This window comes from Boleophthalmus pectinirostris, unplaced genomic scaffold (genome assembly GCF_026225935.1).
Source record: "Boleophthalmus pectinirostris isolate CB_2022bp ecotype Guang Dong unplaced genomic scaffold, ASM2622593v1 HiC_scaffold_11, whole genome shotgun sequence".
In the NCBI taxonomy this organism is placed as follows: Eukaryota; Metazoa; Chordata; class Actinopteri; order Gobiiformes; family Gobiidae; genus Boleophthalmus; species Boleophthalmus pectinirostris.
Window position 1 is genome coordinate 11,820,000 of NW_026570994.1, and position 27,444 is coordinate 11,847,443.

The 27,444-nt window shown below is 38.7% G+C and overlaps 1 protein-coding gene across 1 annotated transcript in view; it reads left to right on the forward strand.

The window, feature by feature from the left end:
- Positions 1–6,414: 6,414 nt before the first annotated feature.
- Positions 6,415–27,444, forward strand: part of LOC110153288 (E3 ubiquitin-protein ligase Midline-1-like) — a 61,394-nt gene continuing 40,364 nt past the window's right edge. The window contains exon 1 of the mRNA XM_020917172.2: positions 6,415–6,501. The gene's annotated coding sequence lies outside the window, so the exon portion shown is untranslated. The remainder of the gene's footprint in view (positions 6,502–27,444) is intronic.

Here is a 27,444-nt window from a genome sequence, read left to right on the forward strand (position 1 = left end):
TAGCATCATATGTTTCTTTCCATGGAGAGATACAAGTTTTTTAGGTCAGGTTTCTGGTCTTTTACTTAACTTGACAACAGAAAATGTTTGTACTAATTGGAACAGCATCTATATCAAAGCGACATTCTAAAAGTCTGAAAAGGCCATCTAACATTTTCCTTCTTTCTGGCCCAAACTGTGTTATTGATACACATATAATTGAGAAAATCTGTTGTTTGTGCCTGAGCTATGCAAACCCCAACAGCCCCATTAAAAAGCTATTAATGTTTTCCACAAAATAACCACATTCCCATCACAGACAAAAAAAAGTCCCTCTATTTTATTACAGCTATTAAACGTGTGTCATTTAAAGCTAGTCAGAACTTTACCAGGGGCCAAACTGAGACAAGTATATCAAGATTACACTAAACGGACATTTTTCAGGAGTTTGCGTAGAAACGGACTGGAAGACTGAATGAAGTGGTTAGCTAATGTTCGTCACTGAAACTTAAGAGAATTTCTGGATCATCTCCACTGGAAAAATCTATAAATACATCACCATAAAAGTGTTTGGAAAGTTAGGGTGTACGCCTGTCTGTTGCCAAGGGATGACCAAGATGGAAACACTTCAATTGTCCCTGCTGTGTTGCCGTAGGATGTTTTGGGAGATGAAAGGGCAATACATGAAGGCCTTTCGTAACCGTCGGCGATGGTAGTGTACTGCATCTGAGAGCACATTTTTTAAAGGTTCACTATGAAGCTTTACTAGACACCTACACCTACTTGTGTCCACAAATAAGACATTACTTTACCCAAAATGTTCCACATTAGGGCATTACACTAATCTATGTTGCATTTATTGAATTACAGGTGTTTTTAATGCACAAAAATGCTTTTCAAGAACATGGATTCTTACTGTGAGGTGTGTCTCTTCTTCACAGATCTGACCTGTATCTTGGCCTGGTTGCTTCACCTGATGTCTCCATGGAGATCCAAGTCTCCAAGTTTAATGCCACACTGTAGAACATTGTAGGTAAAGCAAAGATAAGTAAATAAGAAAGAAAGTACATGGCTGGTAGCCTGATTCATCAGCCGGTTTCACTTCGTGGAATCCGTCTGACCTCGCAGCATTAGAATTTGTTCACTCGATGGTAGGCGGGTACTTTTTTTATTTAACCAGTCGCTGCGTGACGTATGTAATAAACAGGTAACGGGGCTAACTGGTATATTAAGCTTTTCCCAAATCCCATAGGAAGAAGGGCAATAATGTCTTTCCCCTTGATAAAATTCACAAAACATTCTCTTTATCCCGGCTTTAAATCCTCAATCTTGGAAATCGTTGCCAACACATAATGCATGGCTTTGTCTACGTCTACATCCATCTCGACCGCTTTGTTTACTGTTGTGCTGTATCACAAAAGGGACCCAGACAGGTGCTTGAGTTTGACGTCATGGCTTCACAGCCGGTGCACAATCTACAACTTCCTGGGTTCTTGCAAACCATCTAGTGTATTCTGATTCCTGACCTTGTCGCTGGAGAGAAATGAAATTGAGGCACTAGGTGGCGCCAGCCTGGCTAGATGACTGGACCCTCATCAGAAAAATTACACAGTGCACCTTTAAAAAAAAAAAAAAAAAAAAAAAAAAAATTCATTGAAATGTGCTTGTCTACCTTGTCAAATTTGTGATGTCAAATATTTTTTTCAAACCAAGTTTGTCATTACAACAGAATAGAATTCCTCTTCGTACCTACCACAGACTACAAAAAAGTGGACTAAGGGAATGTGACGTCACCCACAGTTTTTTTCTCCAGTCAAATGAAGCTCACCGAGGCTTGTGTTTTAGGAATAGGAGTTTATTTACGGACAATATAGCGAAATAAAAACACTAGGATAATGTAAAGCGGGTTAATATGAACATTTTAAGACCAAAATGACAAGGCTCAATGCAGCAGTTACAGAGAGAAGAGTGACAGTTTTTCAGTGTGAAGTCAACTGGAGCCAGTGTCGATGGAGCCAGAAGTACCCCCATGGTCATTCCCTATTTGGAACGTGGCAGCTGGTGGGTTAGCTATATATACAGTCTATGGTACCTACCCACTATTAACTTAACTTGCTCCAGTTTACAATACTATAGGTGTTTAGCTTGTCCTTTCTCTTCTAAGTTTGGATTTCTAGAAGCTGACTCATGATGGAAACTTCCCAGTAGCTTGTCCCATCTTCCGTTGTCTCTTTTCCAAAATTCCTCACTCCCGTTTTGTCTCATCCTAGTCCAACCACTACAGAGGACACATTAGACAAGCAGAAACCATTGCATTATGTTCCCAAAACCACTCTGCATTGATTATAGTTGACACGTCCCCACAGCCCCTGCGTCTCCAAACACACAGGCACCCTCTGGGCAGCTGTACATCACGCTCTGCTGCCTTTTAAATGTCAGGACCTCTGCAAGTGACTTCTCTTTAAGGGACACAGAAAAGGAGTAAATTAAAACGGTGAAAAGAAGTTCACAGAGGTAAACAGCTCAGACACAATAGAGAGATGCTTTGACCTCCAAAACACTTTATTTAATTGGAAAGCTCTACTCAGAAGATTTGAGAGGGCTGCTCCCTAAACGTAACCAAGACAACATGACATAGGACCAAACTTCTGGCTAAAATGTAGGATATAGCTACTCAAAAACTTAGGTAAAATAACTTTCTTCATGTTCTATGGCCTTACTCCAATGACAGATTTTAGTTTATAGAGACTGTAGTCTATAGTAGTAGTAGTCAAATTCATATAAATGCAACAATCAAGTCCAATCTACTCTATTTGAAATAATCCTCTTTGGTAATGTGGACACAACACAAAAATGTAGTGTTCTAAATATGTGTTAGTTGAAATATTGTGTTTATCGAAAGTACTTATTTTAAGAACTTAAAGATCCTATATTACACAAAATTGACTCTTGTGAGCTTTAAGTCATGTTATAATGTTCTTACCTCCTCAAAAACATACCTGGAGTTGTGTTTTGTTGCATTCACACATTTGATTAATCCAGCATTATTAGTATGTCTATATCTCCAAGGCTCTAAACGCTCTATTCCACCTTATGATGTTATGTAATAGTTTCTTTCTTTTTAGTGAAGTTAAAGGGACAGTACAAAATTTTGGACATAGGACCTAATTTCCTAGTGAGCCAGTGTTGGAGATGTGTGGAGAGTATTTGCAGAGGTCGCTGGTGCTAGGCTAGTGCATGTCAATGGCCATAGTTAGCCTGCCACTAAAAACAGTCTTACCCACTCCACAAAACACCCAAAGCAAATCTATTATTACACCAGACTGTTGATGTAAATGTCTGTGTTGATAGAATAATGTTTGAAATAAAATTAACCTTGCATCGCATGAATCGTCACATTCTGAGGGACTATTTTCTCATATATTAGTCCGCCACTGCCAAGCTTTCTATCAAGAACTTGCTGCTGCTGCTCACACATAAATCCTTCAAATGCAAGTTTAGTTTTATTTCAAACATTATTCTGTCAACACAGACTATTTACATTAATAGTCTGGCTTTATAATTGTTTTGCCTCAGGTGTTTTGTGGAGTGGGTAAGACTGTTTTTAGTGGCAGGCTAACTATGGCCATTGACATGCACTAGCCTAGCACCAGCGACCTCTGCAAATACAAGGACTGGATGGAATATTTAAAAAAGTGTCTCCACACGTCTCCAACACTCTGGCTCACTAGGAAATGAGGTCTTATGTCCAAAATTCCAGACTGTCCCTTTTGGAGCTTTTTACTTTTTCTTTAGTAGAATTTAGTAGACTTTAGTAGAAATAGACATTTCCTGGGCTCAAATTATCCAAATGATTCTACTAAACATGTATGGAGTTTAAAATACAATGGAGCACTTCCTGTATTATCACATGACATCACAAGGTGGAGAAGAGTGTTTTCAGTTAGAGAGAAGAACTCGGCTTAAATATGCTGAATCTGTGCATTAATTATGTGTGAATGAAACAAAACACAACTTCAGGTATGTTTCAGATGAGAAAACAACATTATAACAGATCAGAAAATAAAGTAATACATGCCCTTTAATATCAGTATTTGTTATCAATGCAAAAATACACATTAGATTCATTTAAAGGCAACAGATTTTGGAGAGAGTTGTTTTACCCAACACAAGATTGAATTAATTCCCCACATCTTGCAAAGTCTTGTTCCACCCTTCCCCTTCGGTGCACACTCCTCTAGGGCAAAATGTTAAGGATTAAGTGGGATCTAGCCTCCAATGAGAAGACAGATTTTGGAGTTTGAGTCTTGTAATTATTAAAGCAGTGCGGTCGGCTGTACATACCACCTTAGATGATTTGTAGCTTTAGAACATGTTATTTTTAGACATGATATTAAACAGTGAGATGTTTTGATCAAAGAGGTCCACGGTGGTGCGCGGTGTGGGTGGGTAAATGACTGACTTGCTTCTTGGAGATTAATTTAAGCTGCTTTCCTGGAGGGGTACATCAAAAACAGGAGGGGAGGGGGCAGGCTTCACTGGGGGTGTAGCAGTGTGAAGGTGGAGGAGACAGGTGGGGGAGGAGAGTTCAGGGAGACATTAAGAAGTTAGCGAAGGAAAAAGCGGAGGAGGAGAGTTGAGATAAAGTTTGAATGGATTCGAGACAATCCGGTGAATGTTAAATAAGTATTAGTCTTGTTATTATGATCTTGCTTTTGAAAGGTAAAGTCGAATTAGCCATTTTGTTGTTGTCGCAAAGTCAGATCCATCTATCATCCTGGTATCTTACTACTTTTTCTACGTGCTTTTCTACACTTGCTTTTAAAGGTGCTCTCTGTAACTCTTCTGGTAGAGAGTATGTTGTTGCCTTGCCTAGAATATTCCACAATGCAGCATTAAATCTAGCCTTTATTTTTGGGGTGACTGTAGCTCAGGTCGTAGAGTGTTTGTCCAGTCTTGGCTGGTCAAATCCTGCTCTATCTCTGTAAACATCTTTGGTTCAATGTCCCCTCAGATGAATGCTGTCATTGTGTATTTGGGCAAGATACTTAGCCCACCTTGCCCTCAGTGTATGAATGTGGGAATGGCGCCTTGATATAAAGCGTCTTAAGTGCCTTGAAGTGGAAAAGTGCTATATAAGGATATAAGGGCATGTTTGCATGAGAAAGCTTGCGGGTCAAAACAACAAAATATTTGATCGGAAGTGCCTTTTGTTTAGACAGTGATGGCGTTTTCGGGGCTTATAAATGCAAAAATTTGAAACCACCCTCCAGAGTGGAAACGTTGAATACACTTTCGTAGCATTTCCGTCTACACTTCCCAAGACACAAAACTCTGGTCAGATCTGGTCTGATCTGCTCATTCCGCGTACGTGTTTGTCACATACGTCACCACCTAACGTCACCACCGAGCCGCTTGGTATGCATAACCAATCGAATTCTTCACTCTTTTGCGTCATCGTATGCATGCAGATTTCCTCCCGAAAACTCCGTCTAAATGCTGAATAAAAAGTGAGGACACGACACCACTTTTGTGTCTTCTGTTCAGACCATCATCATATAAATGTAGTGTTAAAATGTCACAATTTATCTGAATTACAGGCGTTTATTGCTAAAAAATAACTTGGATTATTACAAGTGTAAGCGGCGTCGCCTCTCCACAGATCAGACCTTGAATTTGGCCTTGTAATACCCCCTGCTCGTTTCAAAAGAGAAGACATAGGTTTACCTCTGCCAGAAAATTTAGCGCACTTTTAAATGATTGAAATCAGGGCGGCTTAGAAGATAGTTCCAGCGCTTTTGAAGCTCAGACCAATGACTAGAGAATAGTCTGGCTGTTATGTGTTTATAGGCTAGAATTTTGTTGAAAATTCAATCGGGAAATGTTTTTGGAACACATGCCTGAAGAAAAATCCCCCAGAAATCAGAACTTTTTTCAGAGCCAAACCAAAAAATTAGTTGCAGCTCTGGCTCTTCCTCCCAAATCTCGCCTTAATAACAGAGGAAGTGTAACGTAAGCCTGTTGTTTTAACTTCACTGTACAGCTGAAAGGATCAAGGCCAAGAGTGAAATCCGCCACACAACCAGACGCAGCTCCTCTTCTGCACGCCTGCTCACATCAACGCACAAAAACATCTGACTCCACTAACCCCGCCCCCCTGCCCTCCTCTGATTGGCTCTGTGATTGGATTTGAATACGGGGGAGGGGCTTAGAGAGCGGAGTAAGCAGGCGAGGGGAGGGGGGACTATCTCTCTCCTCCTCGCTCAGCCGGGTCAGGATGGAAAAGCTTGCACACAGTTAGGGCAGTGAACATGTCAAGAGAGGTGATGATACGGCAGGGACTACGACGTCTAAGTTAGCCCCCTTTTTTGGCTTCCTAGCTCCTCATTTCCTTCCCTACCTTCCTATACACTTTTGGAAATAATCGGGACGCAGCCAAAGATAGCTCCTGTCTCCTGACCTGTTCTCTCTTCCTCTTTTTTCACTTTGTTTGTGGACGATGGGATTTTAATCATGTGGAAGGTAAGACTTAGCATGGCAGTTCTCTTATTGTACTGGTTTTAATATAGATGACCTAGTTGTTTTTTGTGTGTTGAGAAACAGCTGCATAGTTTACTGAAGTACAAGTACTACAAAGGGGATTCCCAAAAATGTATGGATCAAAGTTGTGATGACTGGTATCCCTCACTCCTTCTGTGATAATGATAACTTGCCAAATCAATGAAATTTATTCTCTCAGGACCCCAACTTTTACCAGATAAAATATAAACATGAAATTGTCAAAATCTTACATAGCTTTTTAGACATTTTTAAAGAAGTACTGTCATTATTTCTACAAGTTTATGATGACAAGTGTCTGGAAATGTAAAATTTTCAAATTGTGTATTTAATATGCAAGTGTGTGTTAGGGGGTGGGGCTAGGTTGTGCGTATGGTGTGACCCAATTTTTACAATCTGTGTGTTTTTTTGTTTTTTTTTTGGAAAGATTTAGTGATAAAAATAGATTAGCAAGAGACAATGCCTTTATAGATGCTTGAACTTATACCAGGAGTTAGAATGAATTGAAATTTCGAAACGGCAAAATTCTAATTCTGGGTTTGAGATTTTGCATAATATTTTGAAAAATGTGGTCGTACTTTTTAAAATCTTTTTTGAACTCAGTTATTACATGACGTGGCTTGTCCGTGTGATTCTTTTTGCACATTTGAACCTTTGCATTCTACCCAGAGGTCAGATGGCACCATTTTAGCCGCATTTCCTGTCTTCTCATGCGTGTTTTTGTCCACGTTATGAGTGCATAATTTGTGCTAGCCTACGCCTGCCTGGACTACATGTGTGCTGAGGCATGTGCGAGACAGAAGGCTATCATAAACTCCCGTGCCCTGCCTGATCCGTCTCACCTGCCAGAGGTCAAGGGGCGTGAGGAAATCCTGGTCCCCAACCACAACCATAGGAAACAATAAGAGCGGAGCTGGCTCACGGGCTCTGGGGATGAGGTCGGAGGAAGTCATTGTAGTCTCATTGTTGTGTGTAAATGTATTAGGAATGGCTGTTTATTTTTTCAATTAAGTCATCTAGGTCGACCTGTGCTAGAAGTTTGTTTTCCTGGACAGATGCACGACAACAATGATAAGATATGTTTTTCTATTGATACTTTGTAGTGACATGTTTGGGATGTTCTGTAACTATGTGTATGGTGAAGTGTTCATCAGTTACCATAGTGAAACGATGCAAATATTAGTAATATTTCTGGAGCCTGTGATCAATATTAGTGTTCATGGTCCTGTTTAGGTGTTAGGATTTGTTGAACAGTAAACATCATCTGTTGTAGTTCCAACTAAGTGAGTTCTTTTCGATCAGATTGTGTTAAACAAAAGCTCAGATTAAAGTCAAAACCTCCGACAGAGCATGCCTACAGTTAGCATCAATCTCCAGGGAATGTTGATCATCACCCGCAAAGTATCAATACAGTAAAATAACCATGTTTATCTTTACATTATGAATATAAAAAGTAGATTTTGACATGGGGACAGACAAAAAAAAGCACAATATATGGATCTCATTCATTCTCAGCAAAGTCACTAAACATGATTTCACTGGAAAGCCATAAAGGATACACCCAACAGTCACTGGATCGGAATGTGATCCTGCTGAACACTGGATATTGGTCCATTGTGATGGGGCGGACAGTGAAGTATAAGCATGGACTATAACAGGTTTGAGCAATTCTTTTAAATTCAACATTTTTGATAAATATTAAAGTAATTGTTTACTCAAAGTAGGCACTAACTTCTGGTCTTCAAGCTGATGTTCTTGAAATGTCCCACCATCTAGCCATTGTTCAGTTACAAATGTTTTATTCTATATCAGCACTACCTTTAAATCATGCTTTTTTGCAGTGAGTGGGATTGCCTCTCCACAGATCTGAACTTTAACCTGGCCTAAAGTGTCATTACGTGTCATAGAGAGAATCAGGTGGTGTACAGATGGAGATTATACGTTAGATTTAATTATACAGTTGGTAAATCATTAGAGTTAACAGTAGTAGTAGTAGTAGTAGTAGTAGTAGTAGTACATAACAGAAATATTTCATTATACATGTTAAATCATTAGAGTTAGATTAGAGTAGTAGTAGTAGTAGCAGCAGTAGTAGTAGTACACAACAGAAATTTTTCATTAGATTTCATTATACACTTGTTAAATACTTGGAGTTAACAGTAGCAGTAGTAGTAGCAGAAGTAGTAGTAGGAGTAGTAGTAGCAGCAGCAGTAGTCGTAGTGGTAGTAGTAGTAGTAGCAGCAGTAGTAGTAGTAGTAGTAGTAGTAGTAGTAGTAGCAGTAGCAGCAGCAGTAGTAGTAGTAGTACACAACGGATTTTTCATTAGATTTCATTACACACTTGTTAAATCATTAGAATTAGTAGTAGCAGTAGTAGTAGTAGTAGTAGTACACAACAGAGATTTTTCATTAGATTTCATGATACAGTTGTTGTTGTAGTAGTAGTAGTAGTGGGTTTTGCTGTATGGCTTATGGAATATATACATTGTCAGTGGATGTTGCTGTGTTGCTTATATAATATATACATTTTCATACATTGTCTTTTGTGGAAAACAGTTTTGTTTATGTTCCTCAAGGCTGCCCATTCCAACAATCGTTTATTTGACATTTCTCTTCCTGCTCGCCTTGTCCATGTGTGTGTCATTGTGCCTGGGTGGGCTCAAAACCATCCTCTCCACAGATCCCTTTAGAGCCAACCTGTGGGAACCAGCGGACTGATATAGTAACGGAGCTATTGTCAGAGCACTTCCTGTTCCAGAGACAGCCACATGGGGAGGGTTTGTTTAGAAGACCTTGGGACCAACAACAGCTTTAATCAGTTTACAATTACACACAGGAAACCACGTCTGCTGTTTTGTCCGACGCCAATTAGAAACCTGTCTATGTAAGATTGTACAGGGTCTAAATCTGAGTCTGAGCTTATTTTGAATGTGATGACAGCAATAAAGAACAAAAACAAAGGACAGGGGCAACAAAATTTAGGATGTGTCACATTTTATACACGTTTACATTTCTAAATTCTAAGTTTCAAGTCCTTTATATGAAATCACAAGTCTAAATCTGAGTCTTGGCTCATTTTAAGGTGGTGACGGCAAAAATTCGATTTAATTCAAGTTTATTTATATAGCATATTTGAAACAACTTCAGCTGACCAAAGTGCCTCACATAAAAAGTCAACCAAAAAAAGCCCAAAACAAAACAGAAGAAACAGATGTACTCATAACACAATACATGTGAAAACTACAGTAAAACACTTAAATATTCTGTCTAGCTAGTATGAAATGCCAGGGAGAATAATAAAGTACAGATGAGAATAGAACAAAAGTTTGGAAGTATCACATTTTTACTTAACTTCTAGCTTCTAATGCATATATTTCATCTTCTATGTAAGATTGTACCAGTCTAAATCTTAGTCTGAGCTTATTGTGAATGTGAGACAATACAATAAAGTACAAAGACAACAGCAACAAATGTGTCACATTTTTATACTACTTCTAAATTATAAGTTTCAAATCGTATATAAGATTGTATAAGTACACAAGAAAATGCAAGTATTTCCATCCTTCTTAGTGGCTTATTCTGAACTTTGAAAAACTCTATGGTACAAAGAAAACAATAGCAACAAACGTTTGGAAGTATCTCTCTTTTTTTTTTTTTTTTGCAGTACTTCTGATTTTTAAGTTTCAAATTAGATGTGATTCTTTGCAGACATTTTTGGTACAAAATCTTACTTCTACTTTAAAAGTGCACCAGGTCACCTTTAAAGTAGAAGTAAGATTCCCCGTAGAGAAACTAGAGTTATTGATTTGCAGAGGTGGGACCAACTCATCGTCTCAAGTCTCAAGTAAATCTCAAGTCTTTAACCTCAAGTCCGAGTCAAGTCCCAAGTCAAATACAGGCAAGTCCAAGCCGAGTCTTGAGATACTGACCCATAAGTCCAAGTCAAGTCTGAGTCATCTGCTTTGAGCTTCAAGTCATTTCAAGTCTTTAAACCAAAGTACCAAATATAGCTTAGATTTTTGCAATTTATTTGACTTTTAAGATAAATTGTACTTATAAAGTCATAGTATATTTACATGTGAGTATTTATAGAGTATATTAGAGTTGCAGAAATGTAAATTTTTTCCTTTTTAAATATCTTGACAAGATCTTAGAGTGAATCATTACAGTCAGAATAGAAAGTTTTAAAACTACTTCACAGGTCTTCTCAAGTCACAGTCCCAAATCACTGACCTTCAAGTCCAAATTGAGTCCCAAGACTTAGTCCATTTTATCAAGTCAAGTCTCAAGTCCTAAAAATAGTGAGTCAAGTCTGACTCGAGTCCAAGTCACGACTTGCATGTCCCCACCTGTTTTGCTTTGTTTCCATGTTTTAGTTTTATCTAGATAAGATCTAGACCAGGTTACAAGGAAGATCCGTGGAGGGGTCACCCACACAGTAAGAATGACTACTAGAAAAATAATTCATGGCACCTTCAATAGAAGACTGAATCTTCCTAAATGAGCAAAAAAGAAAGATGTCCTTTTGAGTTGTATTTTCAAAAGCAATCGATTTTGTTTATCACATTTTTTGCTTTCAGTTTGGGATCTAGTTTACGATTGAAGCCAGTACAAGAGCCCTATACAAGTCTTCAAACCGTCCCGACTCGAGATTCCTACAGTCTGCTAATTGCTATCTAAACATCTCCATTTGCTCATATGCCATTGTCAAACTTTTTTTCCCCTCTCTGCTCATTCACCCTTCCAGTCGAGTTCATTTCATTCACTCCAGTGCGTTCTTTAATCACTAACAGAGTACGGTGACAAGTGTGAGGTTTCCATGGCGACCTCAAAAATGGTGACAATAAGCACAATCGGCTCAGAGCTGGCAGCTTGTGTAGTCCCGTGGAGAGGAGAAGTGCTGGGGGCATTTCTTTACAGTAAGCAATACACATGGTAAATTGTATATGCCAAGAACTGAAGGCCCGAAAGCAGCATATATTAGAAGCTTATTTTATATGCAAAGTGGAGAATAGTTGAGACGCTGGGAATTGCCAAATAAAAAAGTGACTTCATATTTTTTAATCCTCATACATACCTAGAGTTGTGTTTTATTTCATTCGCACATATTTAAGTAATCCTTTTTGTTAGTCTGTCTACATCTCCAAAGCTCAAAATACTCTGTTTCACTTTGTGATGTCATTTAGTGGTTAGGGATGTAACAATATCCAAATCTCTTGGTACGATATTTTCACGATATGCATCTCACAGTACGATATTTACTATGATATTTTGTGGAGGCTAATGAAATTGTGAATATACTACTATTTCCTCTTAAAATGCCTTGACAAGACTTAATTCAAAGAACTAAGAAGGAACAAAGGATCATGGTCGATGTAGTTCCCTCTGTTTTTTTAACTATTGCTGCACCATAACAATGAATTTAACCAAAGAAACTTGTGATTTGATATACTGTGATGGCCCACGATATTACTGAGAGACTTTTGATGACACGATATCACGATATTTTGGTTATTGTTACACCCCTAGTAGAGGTAGTTTTCAAGTTAACAACTACCTTTATATTTTAGTTCAGTAGAGATCGGCAATTCCAGGGCTCAAATTATCCAAATGAATCTAGTGAAGGTGTATGGAGTTTAAAAATGACTAGACAACATTATAACATAGATCAGAAAATAGCGTAATATGGGTCCTTTACTGTGAAAATAGTTTTTTAGATTTGCAGCTTAGATTCATTGCCTATTATGGGTTGGAAAGAATAATACTATACTTTGCAAATGGCCCAGAATATTTTACCTCACCCGTTTATTTAACCCTATCTTTTCATGAAATCAAAGTATAAAACTATACTATTTCAGTATTTTGGAACAGCAGTGATGAACCAACTTGAGGCTCATTTATGTTTGGACACACATCTCCTCAGAACATGTGAAATCTTAGCAATGCAGTAGTACGTGAGCTGATCACTAGGGGCAGTAGTGAACACCATAAAAGTGGAAGAAAAAACGACTAGACGACTAGAACGAGCTGCAAAACAAATAAATGCTTCGCTACTTGTTTTTCTTGACTATTTTCTAACAAATACGTCCTAAAAATGTCCTTGGTGTTTATTTGTTGTTCTATTTTGTCAGCTTTTGGTCGATTCTCAAAATGAGATTCATCGCCCCCTGGTGGTCTCTTAACAGAACACAGCCTTGACATTAGAAACGTATGGAAGTATAAATGCAATGACGGTTACTACACTTAGAACGCACCCATCTGTTTATGTACGAAAGTGGAGCATAAATGAGCCTTTAGATTTCATAATTTGGTTTCTCTTAAAAAATTCTCATTGTTGATGCCAATTTTTTTGTGTAATTGCTACCATCAAACCAAACTTTAACCTAACCTCAACTCAAATTTCAGTTACCATATCACTCCCATGGTTAAAACAACATTTCCCTATTACATTTTCAGTTTTACAAGAACATTCCTAGTATAGAATAGCATCCACCTCAGACTTTGGTTCCACAAAAGTTAAAAATAGTGAATCGAAAGAGTGGACTGGCACACTGCTCTGTAATTTGCAACCATATAGCTCGCTGCCTCAAGCAACCTGAATAGTAGATCCCACACCGGGCTTTGAAAATATCCAAATCAAATACTACTCATTCTTTCAAGTCAGAAGGCAATGCTAAGTAGTTTGACAAGCAGACTTCCTTTGCGCTGTTGTGTGTAATTCAATATGTTTTTTATCTGTCCCAAACCTCAGCAAAGATATCTCTAACCACTCAGGAATGCCGTGGAGCCATCTTTTTGGGTCGAGTCGTGAGAGGGGATCATTATCTTGGACAAAATCTGGTCTTTTTCGACTTCGCTCCCACTATAAGAAGCATCGCAGTTTACAGATCCGTGCGCACTAGACCACAGGGACTATTAAGTGCCAACTAGCAATGTATTTAAGTGGCGCGCTGGCACAGACTCCCAGCACGGCTCATCGGAGGCAGGACTGGAGCTGTTATTGGTAGTCTGCCATTTTTAGAAAGTACATTAAGAGGAGGATACTGACAAAAATATCCCATATGTCAAGATAGTGATCATGGTATTCATTTAACATACAGTATTTAGGTTGCTAAGATACGGATATAGACTGTGGAAGTTGTTGTCTTATTGTGTGGGAATCTAATTACGTGTCCTACTTCTACTTTACTGGTACTGTAATCACCGTTAAGAAGTACCACTATTAGTGCTACTACTACTACTACTACTACTACTACTACTATACTACTGTACTACTGCTACTACTACTACTACTTGCTTGATCCCCCCACTGCAACTGTATGATCAAATTATGTCTCCTACTGGCATCACTATCACCACCAAGAACTACTACTACTACTCCTGTTACTATTACTACTATTACTACTCGAGCTACTACTACTGCTCTTATTACTTCTACTACTATTATTACTTCTGCTATTACTTCTACTACTACTAGTACTACTACTACTATTACTACTACTTCTACTACTATTACTACTACTGCTGCTACTGCTGCTGCTACTACTACTACTACTACTACTACTAATGAAATGATGGATCCTACTGGCACCACTGTCACCACCAAGTACTACTACTACTACTACTACTAGGGTGACTAAATGTCCGTTTTTCCCTGGACATGTCTGTTTTTCACATCCTGTCCTGGCTGTCCGGGTTTTTTTTTTTTTATAATTTGATGCAAATGTTCGGGTTTTCATTACCTTTCATTGGGCCATTAAACTGAGCGGCTCTCGTAGCTCTCTGTAACTCAGAAGGAGCAAGCAGACACAAACAGTCGGTCAGCCTGCAACATACCGAAGCACAAATGCACATTTAATGATGACTTGCACAAGAAATTCCCCGTTTTCTGTCCCGGTCAGGACAAATAGGCCATGTGCACAGTGTGCAAAGCAGGCACATATGTTTCGGTGTCCAGTGGGGGTGCCAGAGACCTCAAAGCACACCAGGACACCAAAAAACATTAAAAAGCTTTGTCAGGTGAGAGTAGCTCAATGTCAATGACGAGGCCCCACCTCCCACCCTCACAGTGTCCTGCTTTTGACAAACGGAAATATGGTCACACTAACTACTACTTGCATTACCCATCCAACACTTTTAATGCTACTACTAAAAGTATGACTAGTCTTAGTGATATCACCATGACCTGTTGATTTTAAATTGCATAGACAACACATGTTACGTTTTAGATCCCAAATTCTTTTAGAAATGTGAAGTGTCTCCCCACCTGGCCGTACGTCGTAATGGCTGATTTGTATATTGACACTACGACCTGCTAAATTCTAATGATAATATTTGAAGTACTCTTTGTGTCTTCCCCCATGTTTTAGTACATTCCTCTCTCATATAATATACACAAATACTTCACTCTCACTTATCATGTGTGCCTTTTCAAAGTACCCCATCCCTGTGTCCATGTGTTAGCTGTTATGGCATACTGCAGATCTATAGAGAGGGTCCAGGGAGGTCAGCACAGCATATGTTCAAGCTAATCACAACTGACACTGCTATAGGCTACAGGCTCTGTCCATTCAAATGTTAGTCTAAGAAGGGTAGTAGTAGTAGTAGTAAGTGGTAGTAGTAGTAGTGGTAGTGATACTGGTAGTGGTGGTAGTGGTACTGGTACTGGTGGTGGTATTAGTGGTGGTAGTGGTAGCAGAAGAAGTAGTGGTAGTAGTAGTGGTGGTAGTAGTAGTAGTAGTAGTAGTAGTAACCAGATTTTATGCATTATTGTGTGTGACAGTTACTAAGTTAATATCTTGAATCACTACTTCTGTACTTTTACTTTTAGAAACATTATTTTAAAGTAACTGTACTCTTACTTGAGCCATATTTCTTGTAGTAGTAGCATTGTTGTAATAGTTAAAGTAGTACTTGCTGTGGTAAAGGCACTTTGAAGCTCTCAGTACTACCTGTATTTTCAGCAATTGGAATAAAAGTAGTAGTTTTAATATCTTATTATTATTTTAACTTTATTTATTGATTTATCCTTTCCAGATTGGCCTATTTGATACTTTAAGTCTCATTTTAACGAGGGACATGTTAATCATAAGATAGTTACATTAATAGGACTAGTTGTGGCAATTCAAGATTAGACAGTAGTAGTATTAGGAGCAGTAGTAGGAACAGTAGTAGTATTTTTCAGATTTTGTGCATTATTGTGTCCAGATAGTAACTTTCAAGTTATTATCTTGAACCACTACTTCTGTACTTGTACTTGAGTAATATTATTTTGAAGTAAGTGTATTATTGCTGCCTGTTCTACCCATAGTAGTAGTAGTAGCATGAGCCTAGTTGTACTGTGCAGTAATGACAATAGTATCAGTACTATTACTACTACAGTAGTATTGTCAGCAGTTGAAGAAAGGTGGTATTAGTTTTAGTAATAGTAGTTCTTATTTAATTATTATATCTTACTTTACACAGGTTAGCCTCTTTATACCTGATGTCTCATTTTAACAAGGGACCTGTTGACAATAAGACAGTTAAATTAATAAAACCAGTAGAGAGAGAGATACTTTATTGATCCCACGCTCAGACTGGTAATCTGTATTACCAGGATCACCTCAGACCACATTTTGGCCTCCAATTATGGGGCAGACTGGCAATCTGTTCGATGTACTGGAATTTATACTTTTTATTTGGGAAAGAAACCCTGTATTCACCAAGAATATATACACACAAAAGTGACATTATACTGCCTTGGATTTGAATACGCAGATGTATATATGACTCAAAATGACACCCACAGAAATCATATTGCGCATTTGTCATCTCCTTTTGTACTCCCTTTTCAGTGAGGAGTCGCCACACACATCGCCACACTCCCTTTGTGCCAGTCCACACTCCATACCGCGCTAATCCGCTTCCTGCCACACTGACCATGACCAATCAGGGGCTTCGGTGTTTTGAAGTGGTCAGTCACGGCTAACGCGATTGGCCGCTCATTGTAAGGGATGCTGGGGCTATTACTGATGGTGATATTGGCTGACGTTTTGTGTTATGTGTGTGCGTGTGTGGGTGGGTTGGTGGGCGGATGGCGGGTTGGGGGGTCTGTCTGGGTCTGTTAGCGCGTGACCCAGATTAGAGGAATTAAATGTGATGTTTTGGGGAAGGGGATTATGCAGGGGGCAAGAACAAGCTGGTGCGCTGTCAAGGGCAAACTCTGTCCTGGCACGTTATTGCTGGGGTAAATATATGTGAAAAGACCTTTAACACGGGGAAGGTTACATTAGTCATACAGTTATTTTTATACACTACCTTTTGAGCAAACTCCAGTACTATAAATCTTCAGCTAGGATCACGGACAGGAGCAACTACCACCCACCAGAATATTGCTCTTCAATGAATCTCTCTGCATTTTTATACAAAGGGAAATCAGCCTTACTTAAAGGGACAGTTCAGAATTTTGGACATAGGGTCTCATTTCCTAGTGAGCCAGAGTGTTGGAGACATGTGGAGACATTTTTTAAAATATTCCTTCCAGTCCTTGTATTTGCAGAAGTTGCTGGTGCTAGGCTAGCACATGTCAATGGCCATAGTTAGCCTGCCATTAAAAACAGTCTTACCCACTCCACAAAACACCCAAAGCAAAACCGTTATAACGTCAGACTGTCAATGTGAATGTCAGTTTCAATAGAATAATATTAGAAGGAAACTCAACTTTGCATTTGAAGGATTTATGTGTGAGCAGCAGCAGCGAGTTGAACTTCCTGATAGAAAGCTTGGCAGTGGCGGACTGACATATGAGAAAATAGTCCCTCAACATGCGACAATTCATGCGATGCAAGGTTAGTTTTATTTCAAACATTATTCTGTCAACACAGACATTCACATTGACAGTCTGGCGTAATAACTGTTTTGCTTTGGGTGTTTTGTGGAGTGGGTAAGACTGTTTTTAGTGGCAGGCTAACTATGGCCATTGACATGCGCTAGCCTAGCACCAGCGACCTCTAGAAATACAAGGATTGGATGGAATATTTAAAAGTATCTCCACACATCTCTAACACTCTGGCTCACTAGGAAATGAGGCCCTGTGCCCAAAATTCCGAGCTGTCCCTTTAAACAAGCTGAATTGCATGATCATGTTTGGGTCTGGCTCAAGATGGAGCAGAGAGTTTATTCCAGTGACACTTGCTCATTGATCACTCTTCACATTGAATAAAATGTCATTTCGCTCACTGCTGCTTTGTCCTGCAGAACGAGCCCCTATTATGTCTTGTATCATGTCAGTATCTTATAGGATTTCAGACTCTCCTTGGGGGTGGGGCTAGGTGTGTCCATCAGGTATGTGCACTGAAGTTTGAACTATTTCTTCTCATTAAGCCGTATCCCATCCATTATTCTTAACTTATTCTTAAGTGTTTTAGTGCAACCACTCTAGCTGCTGTTGCAACTTCATGTTAACTGTGTATACAGCAGCGTTTTATGCACTCAGATTGCGTGTGCGTCTGCTGTGTTGATAAACAAATACTCTGTCTATAGAAGAAGTGTGTATTCTGGATCCCGGGCAAACCATGACGTAAGCAGAGCAGAGCATGCAACTTCCACATATGGTCCAGGAATAAAACCCGCAGCCTTGAGCAATACCACACAACTACTACCTTCTCCAGTCTAAGGAAATGTTATCTGGCAACATAGACTACTTACCAATACAATTTATTTTATTCTTACAACACTTGATAGAAAAGGAGGGACAGCGAACAATGATTCTGTTCAACTTTCGACATTTTCAACATTTTGTTTTCATTCTACTATGAATCCCTTATGAGAAAATAAAAAGTGTTCAAATGTCTCCAGATTATTTACTCTAGCTTTGAATGCATTCATAAGTAACATGGAATTTTAAATAGAAATCTGGATTTTATGGTTGCAACTTTTCGAAAAGTGGTAAACCGATGAATATTTTGAACTAGCTCTATTTTGACTTTATAGTGTGATGACTGTATTTACCAGCTGTGTCCTGGCCATAAACTGTATAAATATGTATAAATGAACATAGCTGACCTGCTAACAGTCACTTTCCAAATAGGAAATGAGCATGGGCGTGTTTCTGGCTCCATCAACTCTGGCTTCAGTTCACTTTGTACTGAAAAAATATCGCCCATCTCTCTGTAACGGCTGCTGCGAGCCTTGTCATTTTGGTCTTAAAATGTTCATATTAACCCACTGTACACGATCCTGGTGTTTTTATTTCGCTGTTTTGTAAGTAAATAAATTCCTATTCCTAATATGAACTTGGCTCCAAATACGCTGCTATAACTGCCAGCATTGATGAGCTTCATTTGACTGGAGCTATGGGTACTGTCACACTCCCTTAGTCCACTTGCTTATATATTTTATGGTCCCTGCAGAAAATGGGGTTGTTTGTTTACTTTTTAAAATAAATTGGCTAATGTATCTCCATGGGCTTTTCGCAAACATAGATGAATTTTGCCAGTTGATTTGATGTTTCAAGATCTAAACACATTCTAATACTACATCTTTATTGCTTTATACAAGTTAATACAAGTAACATTTATCCAATTATTTCCCCATAAAACTCTGATTTCATAAAAGATTGATCACTTATACTCAATGATCTCCCTCTCTCCCGCTAAATGACTCTATATTACGCATATTAGCACAATTAGCCCGCTCTGTTCCAAATATGAGTTAGCTTGATGCTTCAGTAACGAGATGAGAGCGATTAAATATGGATGTTCCCCCGGAGTGCTTGATTATCTGTGCGGTTGGATTGGATAATGAAATGTTTTGGACATGAAAGCAGCCCCCAGAGACAGACAGCATACAGATGAGGCGTTAGCGATTAGCATGTAGCATCTGTGCACTCACCACTACAGCCATAGGGGACAGCGTGGCACATTCAAATGCAAACGGGTTTATTTATTTGACCATAGTTATGCCAATGACTTCTGGATTGAAAAAAAAAAAGTACAGTAGATGTCAGTGTAAATATCAAAATTCCAAAAACTATCCAAATGATTCCAGTGAAAGTGTATAACAACAACAGTAAAGTAAACACCCTGTTATTCAGAGGTGGGCCCAAGTCGTTGTTTTGCAAGTCTCAAATAAGTCTTTGACCTCAAGTCTGAGTCAAGTCCAAAGTCATATACAGGCAAGTCCAAGTCGAGTCTCGAGTCACAGGTCCATAACTCAAAGTCAAGTCCAAGTCGTCTGCTTTGAGCTTCAAGTCATTTCAAGTCTTTAAACCAAAGAACCAAATATAGCTTTGATTTTTGCACTTTATTTTAATTTTAAACTACATTATACTTAAAAGGTCATCGTATATAAGTTGTAGTAATGCAAATTTTTCCTTTTTAAATGTCTTGACAAGAGTATGAATTATTACGTTCAGAATAGAAAGAATTAAGATTTAAGAGCATTAAATAACAGTTATTTTGTGAACTTGTCTAAGCATCAAGTCTTCTCAAGTCACAGGCTTCAAGTCCGAGTCAAGTCCCAAGTCTTAGTCTGTTTTATCAAGTCAAGTCTCAAGTCCAAAAAATAGTGACTCAAGTCTGACTCAAGTCCAACTCACAAATTGTAAGTCCCCAACTATACTGTTATGACATAGGTACAATGAAATGATTAAAAAAACAAAAAAAAACAAAAAACATATTATAAAAAAATTATCAATGAAGTATGTATTCATATGAAATGTTTTTTGGCTGTTTAAATTAAATATAAATTTAGTCTTATGAATTTTATAACAGAAATATTGCATTTTAATTTTCAGTGACTACAATAACTTATATGTAAAGAGACACTTATATGTAATATGGGCCCTTGAAAGGTGCAAAAAAACTATTCTCATGAAGGGTCCCCCACCTACTTGTCTGGCATCAATGGCATCAGTTTTATCTATCTCCATGGAGACAAGCAGGTGATACTACCAGGACAAGTTACATGTCTGATCTGTGGAGATGAGACTCTTTTCACTGTCAGCAGGTATTTTGTATCAATAAAAAACACATGTAACTGAATATATACAAAATAGTTTGCATAATGCAGCACTTTGGGACATTCCAAGACAAGTAATGACACAATCAGGGATTCCCAACCACAAAAGTAGTTACATATTGGAGCTGTAAGATTTTGGAACTCCCAAGACACACACAGACAGACACAGATAGCCTATAACTCTATATTCCTGCATTCTCTTTCCTAATTGGGATTGGCGCTCTTTTGTACACCTGCAGACTTCTTCTTAAAATACATTTGTACCATTGCATCCATCACACACTCCCTATTGCGCTCGGAAAGACTAATATTGTTCTTCTTGCACTACATTGTCCATAGTTCAACCCAGATTTACAGAGATACCCATAATGTCAAAGAATTTACAAATCTCATCACACGTTTGACCTTGGCATGTGAAACGTGACCCCGAAAACGCAACTCGTGCTCGGCTGCTCCCGGGGGTCAAAGGTTAATCCATGCTCGCGCTGAAATGAAAGCAGATTATGATTTATATTTTTTTTTTCAAGACTTTGAACATCTCATCAGGCTGAATGTTTTTGTTCAAATTCTTGGAGGGATTGGGATAAACATGGTGTCAAAATATTTGGAAAGCCCAGCAAAAATGAACAGTTTTGCGTCGCACAAAGCCTGTTGATCATGTTTTGTTGTGTGATGACATATTTATGTTGAGTAAATGCCTGACAAAAGTAATACAAGTGAAAAGTAAGCTTAGTAAGTAACACTTTTGCAGTATAAAAGACCACTGAAAACTCTACTACTACTCTACTACTACTGGTGGAGGGTCCGTCAAATGCTTTTCTCCATGGAGATGTTATGTTATTGATTTGTCTGGAATGTTTCACAGTATGGCATTAAACCTTTCTACCTTCATGAAGGCCAAACCAGACCAAGATACAGGTCAGATCTGTGGCTCACAGTCAGAGAACCATTTTTTAAAATATATTTTTGAGTTATAAAACCACCGGCAATTCAATAAATGTAAGGTAAAGCTGTTCAATGTCATACTGTGGACCATTCCAGGCAGTGCAATGACATATCTTTAGAAACAAGCTGGTGATGGACCAACGAAAAAGTTACATAGACACGTTACACATTTAACTTTTACTTTTACTACGGCTTACTTTGCAACTACAACAACTACTACAGCTACTAGTAGTACTTCTCGTAACCCCACTTGATAAATATTGCAGTATCGTGGGTGATGGGGAAAAAAAATGTAACTGAGGAAGAGCATCTTAACTAAAATAGCAAAAGTATCTGGATAATTGCACTATATCATACATTTAGATAGTGATTGTATGTGCTTTATACTTACATAGGGTTTTAGTGTATTTAGCCATGCAAAGGTAACTAAAAAGTAGGGCTGATAAAGCATTTTCAGTTCTGAAATTGATACTTTGACTTTATGTGATACCAGAGTAGGAGTGGGAAATGGTCGTTATTTCCTTAAAACACAGCAAAAATCAGCCTATAAAGAGTTGTATTTTATCAAATTAAAGGCCCAAGCAGGATATTGGCTCAATCGATATATCATGGAACACGATCCAAACAAAATATAAACAGGAAACAGGAAAATTGTTTGACTAGATTTATAAAACCAAGTCCAAATCTGTCATAAATAAACATTGGTTAGTTGGGAGTAATTCAAAGTACTCATCAAAGTAAATAGAAACATAACAAAGTAGAGATTGAATTTCATACTATAATTTACATAGACAGTTTTCAAGATCAAACTTAAAGTGTCTTGCTCAGTTATCCAAAGATACACCATGAGGATGCAATGGGGAAAATTTAAGGCGCAGAATGTCACTTTTTCGGAAGGTATATGCCACATTCTTGTCTCCATGGTGATGTTGTTGTGTTGTTGCTTTGAGTTTCCCACAGTGTAGCAATGACTTATCTATCCAGCTTATTCTTCAGTATCAGTGGCGATATTTGTTGCATAAATTCACCTAACCCACACTTGAATCCTTGCCCCCTCATTTGCAGCGTACACACTATCCCAGCCTGTGTGTGTTTAATGCCATCACACATACATCACACATCACACATTGTCTGATTGCGGGCCTGGGTCACAGAGGATGACCTACTTCTCAGCTCAGAATGGAGAGTGCCACAGAGGCTCACGTCAGCTCAGAGCTCCACACATGAGAAGCAGCAGCGCAAATGTGTCTGAAAATCATCTTTAGTTACATCAGTTTTTGTTTGGAGCACTCAAATCACCATAAATAAATACAGTACGCCAACTTTTCCCATTAAGTGATGTGAAAATGGAGCATGAACAGAAAATTATTGGAAAAGGAAAAAAGATGACTCAACATACTTAAGGGTGGTCTTTCATTGAGTGTTTTAGTCTAATGGAAAGAGCATTTACCCTGGAATTGGAAGACACTAGCAGCTCAGAGACTTTTTGTTCCAAATTTAAAACTTGTGTGAAAATGTTAAAATAATGATGTTATTTTATATCTTAAAGGGACATTTCAGAATTTTGGTCATAGGGCCTCATTTCCTCCTGAGTCAGAGTGTTGAAGACGTGTGGAGACACTTTTTTAAATATTCCATCCAGTCCTTGTATTTGCAGAGGTCGCTGGTGCTAGGCTAGCGCATGTCAATGGCCATAGTTAGCCTGCCACTAAAAACAGTCTTACCCACTCCACAAAACACTGAAGCAAATCTGTTATAACACCAAACTGTCGATGTAAATGTCTGTGTTGATAAAATAATTTTAGAAGTAAAACCAACCTTGCATTTGAAGGATTTATTCCTGAGCAGCAGGGAGTTGTACTTCCTGATAGAAAGCTTGGCAGCGGCCGATTGATATATGAGAAAATAGTCCATCAACATGTGATGCAAGGTTAGTTTTAAGGTTAGTTTTTTCAAACATTATTCTATCAACTCAGACATTTATATCATTGACAGTCTGGCGTTATAATTGTTTTGCTTCGGGTGCTTTGAGGAGTGGGTAAGACTGTTTTTAGTGGCAGCTAACTATGGCTATTGACATGCACTAGCCTCGCACCAGCGACTTCTACAAATACAAGGACTGGATGGAATATTTAAAAAGTATCTCCACACGTCTCCAACACTCTGGCTCACTAGGAAATGAGGCCCTATGTCCAAAATTCCAAACTGTCCCTTTAAGCACAGTAAAGCTGAGAGGAATAGTTGTTAAAAAATACTAGTACTTTTGGTGAAAAACAACAAAATTGACCGTTATCACAATTTACAAATTCTCCAAAATTACTCCTGTTTTTCAGTTTAGCTATTATGCAAAGTCAACTTTTTGGACTTTCTACAATGTTATAATGTTGTTCTCGCATCAAAAATATGCCTGGTGGTTTTAGATGTCATCCGTGCATGTTTCAGTAATCTAGCGCTCTCTCCCGGGCCTTATTAGAAGATTACGATTCTGTCCAAGACTCAGCTCACTTGTTTCCACACGACAATTCTCCATAAAGATACAAAAGCAGGATACAAAACTGTACACTACAACTTTACAAACCTGCTTACAGAAAGTGTACGCCAACTGTCAAGTGATAAATTCAAATACAATACCTTATATAAACTACAAACACCTTCATACCTAAGCTTAAAGTACTCAAAATCAGGACTCATATGTAAGTACTCGAGTATATGTATCTTCTGTATGACTGTGCTATTATGCAAAGGCCCTGGGTACACTCTTTTCCCATTTACCACACTACGTCTCTATTGCTTTTGTCAGGCGGTCAGATTTAGAAAATGGTTGGTTAAAAAGGGCTCGGCATGAAACTTTTAGCAGCTTAAACTGTAAGTGGAAAAGGCAAAGCCACAACCTCCTCGGACACAAAGCTGATGAAATATTCACGAGCAGCGGGCGCCAAGTTAATATAAATGTGGGACAAATATAAACAGGAAGAAGGGAAATCATTTGAGTCGATTCATTCAAGTCCAAATCTGTCATAAATAAACATTGGTTAGTTGGGAGTAATTCAAAGTGTTCATCAAAGTAAATAGAACCATAACGGAGTAGAGATTGAATTTCATACTGTAATTTACAAAGACAAGTTTGCAAGACCAGTGTCAAAGTGTCTTGCCCAATTACCCAAAGATACACCATCAGTATGCAAAGTGGGAATTAAACCATCAACTTTAAGGCGTGTGATGTAACTTTTCTGGTAAACGTATATGCCGCAATCTTGTCTCCATGGAGATGTTCCAAAGTAGAGCATTAAACATATCTATTTCCATGCAGATAAAGTCACAACAAAGCCAAGTTAGGTCAGATCTGTGGAGAGGCGACCCCTGCTCGGAATGTATGTTTTTCGAGGTATTTTTAAGGTATTCTAGGTAAACAATAATATCGCTTTTGAGACCAGCAGGTGACAAGTCCTTCACCAGGAAAAGCTACGTAGTGCGTCTTTATGGGAGAACATGGAGCTTTGAGAATGAACAGGGGCTAACCACTCTGCCACTACACACTGTCATTAATAAAGTTTGCATCAGAATCTTATTGTTTCATTTGTCTCCCACCTCCTGTACATCACCTTCTTCCATGGTTCAACAGTGTCACCTATGGATACCTTTCTGCCACTTCACCTACGCTTTCTCTCTCCTCCTTTTCTATCGCTCTTTCCTCCCTATCCATCTCTTTGTCTCTGTCTTTCTCTATTTCCCTCTCTCCATCTCGCTCATCTGTCTTCTTCTCTCCCACTCTCTCTCCATGTCTCCCGCCTTCTCTCTCTTCGTCTATCCTCTTTCTTTCTTTCTTTCTCTATATCTCTATCTGTCCCTCCATCTCTATCTCTTTCTCTCTGTCTTTCTCTTATTTCTCTCTCTCTCTCCATCTCTCTCATCTGTCTTCCTCTCTCTCCTCACCCTCTCTCAAGCTGTCCCTCCCTCTCTCTTTCTCTCTCCATCTCTCTCCCCCCACCTTCTCTATCGCTCTCTCCTCCCCTCTCTCGCTCTGTCTCTTTCTCACTTTCTCTCTCCACCTCTGTCTTTCTCTCTCCATCTCGTTCTCTCTCTCCGCTGTCTTTCTTCCTCTGTCTTTCTTTCCCTCCATCTCCCCTCTCCCCCTCTTTCTCTCTTCCTTCCTTCTCTGTTGCTCTCTCCTCCCCTCTCTCGCTCTATCACTTTCTTGCTTTCTCTCTCCATCATCTCTTTCTCTCTCTCCCCGTCTCTCTTCGTCTGTCTCTTTCTTTCCCTCCATCTCTCTCTCCCTCCCTCTCCCCCTCTTTCTCTCTCCCTTCCTTCTCTATCGCTCTCTCCTCCCCTCTGTCTACCTTTTTCTCTCTTTCTCTTTTTCTGTCTTTCTCTATATCCTTCTCTCTCCATCTCTCCCTCCCTCTATCTCTTCCTCTTCTCTCTTTCTCTCTCCATCTCTCCATCTTTCTCTCTCCCACCATCTCTTCCTCCCTCCCTCTCTCTCCACCCCACCATGCATCTTTATTTTCCGCATGTTTGTCAGTGTCACCCACCTCTCCTCTCCTTTCTCGTCTGCTCTCCTCCCTTCTTTCTTTCTCCATACTTTTTATTGCCTGAAGGATCCTGTCAGGATGGCGCCTGTCACGGCTCCGTCACTGTCACACTATATGCACAAATTTGTGAAACCTTGTCTCACTTATTTTTTGTTATTCAGCTACAGCGAGCAATGAGAAGTGGCAAAAGTTTGGAATAGTTTCGTGTTATGTGAGAGGTGGATTTATTTGAGTTAAGAGACACACATTTCTGAAGTGGAAAAGCGCTATAGGTGCCGCTTTGTAAATAGGTTGTGGGTTCAAATCTTCTACGTAACTTTTCTGGTGGGTCTGCTACCTGCTACAGTGATGCCATGAGACAAGTCAGATCTGTGAAAAGGAGTCCCTGCTCATAGTAAGAATGCAAGTTTTTCAGGGACTTCACTGCGATAAAAACACCTGGAATGGAATAAATGCAAGCTATATTACCATTAAAATCATGTTTATATCCAAAAAAAGAATTACTGAAATGTTCCACTGTAAAACTTTAATAGTATGTGTCTTGCATTTATTATTTTTTCAATTATAGGTGTTGTAATCTCAATGAAATCCCATAAAAACATCAATTCTTACTGTGGGCGTGCTGGGTCTCCTTTCCGCAGATCCGACCTGTAACTTGGCCTCATCTCGCCACTGTATCTGTGTGCATGCCGTAGATACATTTAAAGCCATACTGTGGAACATTCCAGTTAAAGCAGTAACATCCACTGAGCCTTTATCAGAATAAAAAATTAAGTTTTATTTCGCATGTTTCAAATTAAAGATGCATTGTGCAACTTTTTCAGCTTTTCTATCTTTATTCTTTATAACTTCAGACCGACTAGACCAAGTACAAGTCAGATCTGTGAAAAGGAGTCCCTGCTCATAGTAAGAATGCAAGTTTTTCAGGGACTTCACTGTGATAAAAACACCTGGAATCAAATAAATGCAAGCTATATTATCATTAAAATCATGTTTATATCCAAAAAAAAAAAAAAAGAATTAGAATATCATGAAAAAGTTTGTCTGAAATGTTCCACTGTAAAACTTTAATAGTATATATCTTGCATTTATTGTTTATTCAGTTATAAGTGTTATTGCAATGAAATCCATGGAAAAACATTCATTCTTACTATTAGCCGGGTCTCCTTTCCACAGATCCGACCTGTAACTTGGCCTCATCTCGCCACTGTCTTGTGTCTTGTATCTGACTAGATACATTTAAAGCCATACTGTGGAACATTCCGGTTAAATCAGTAACATCAACAGAGCCTTTATCAGAATCAATATGTAGTTGTATTTCAAGCGTTTCAAATTAAAGATGCATTGTGTAACTTTTTGAGCCTTTCTATCTTCACTTTTTATATCTTCACACTTACTAGACCAAGTTATAGGTCAGATCTGTGGAG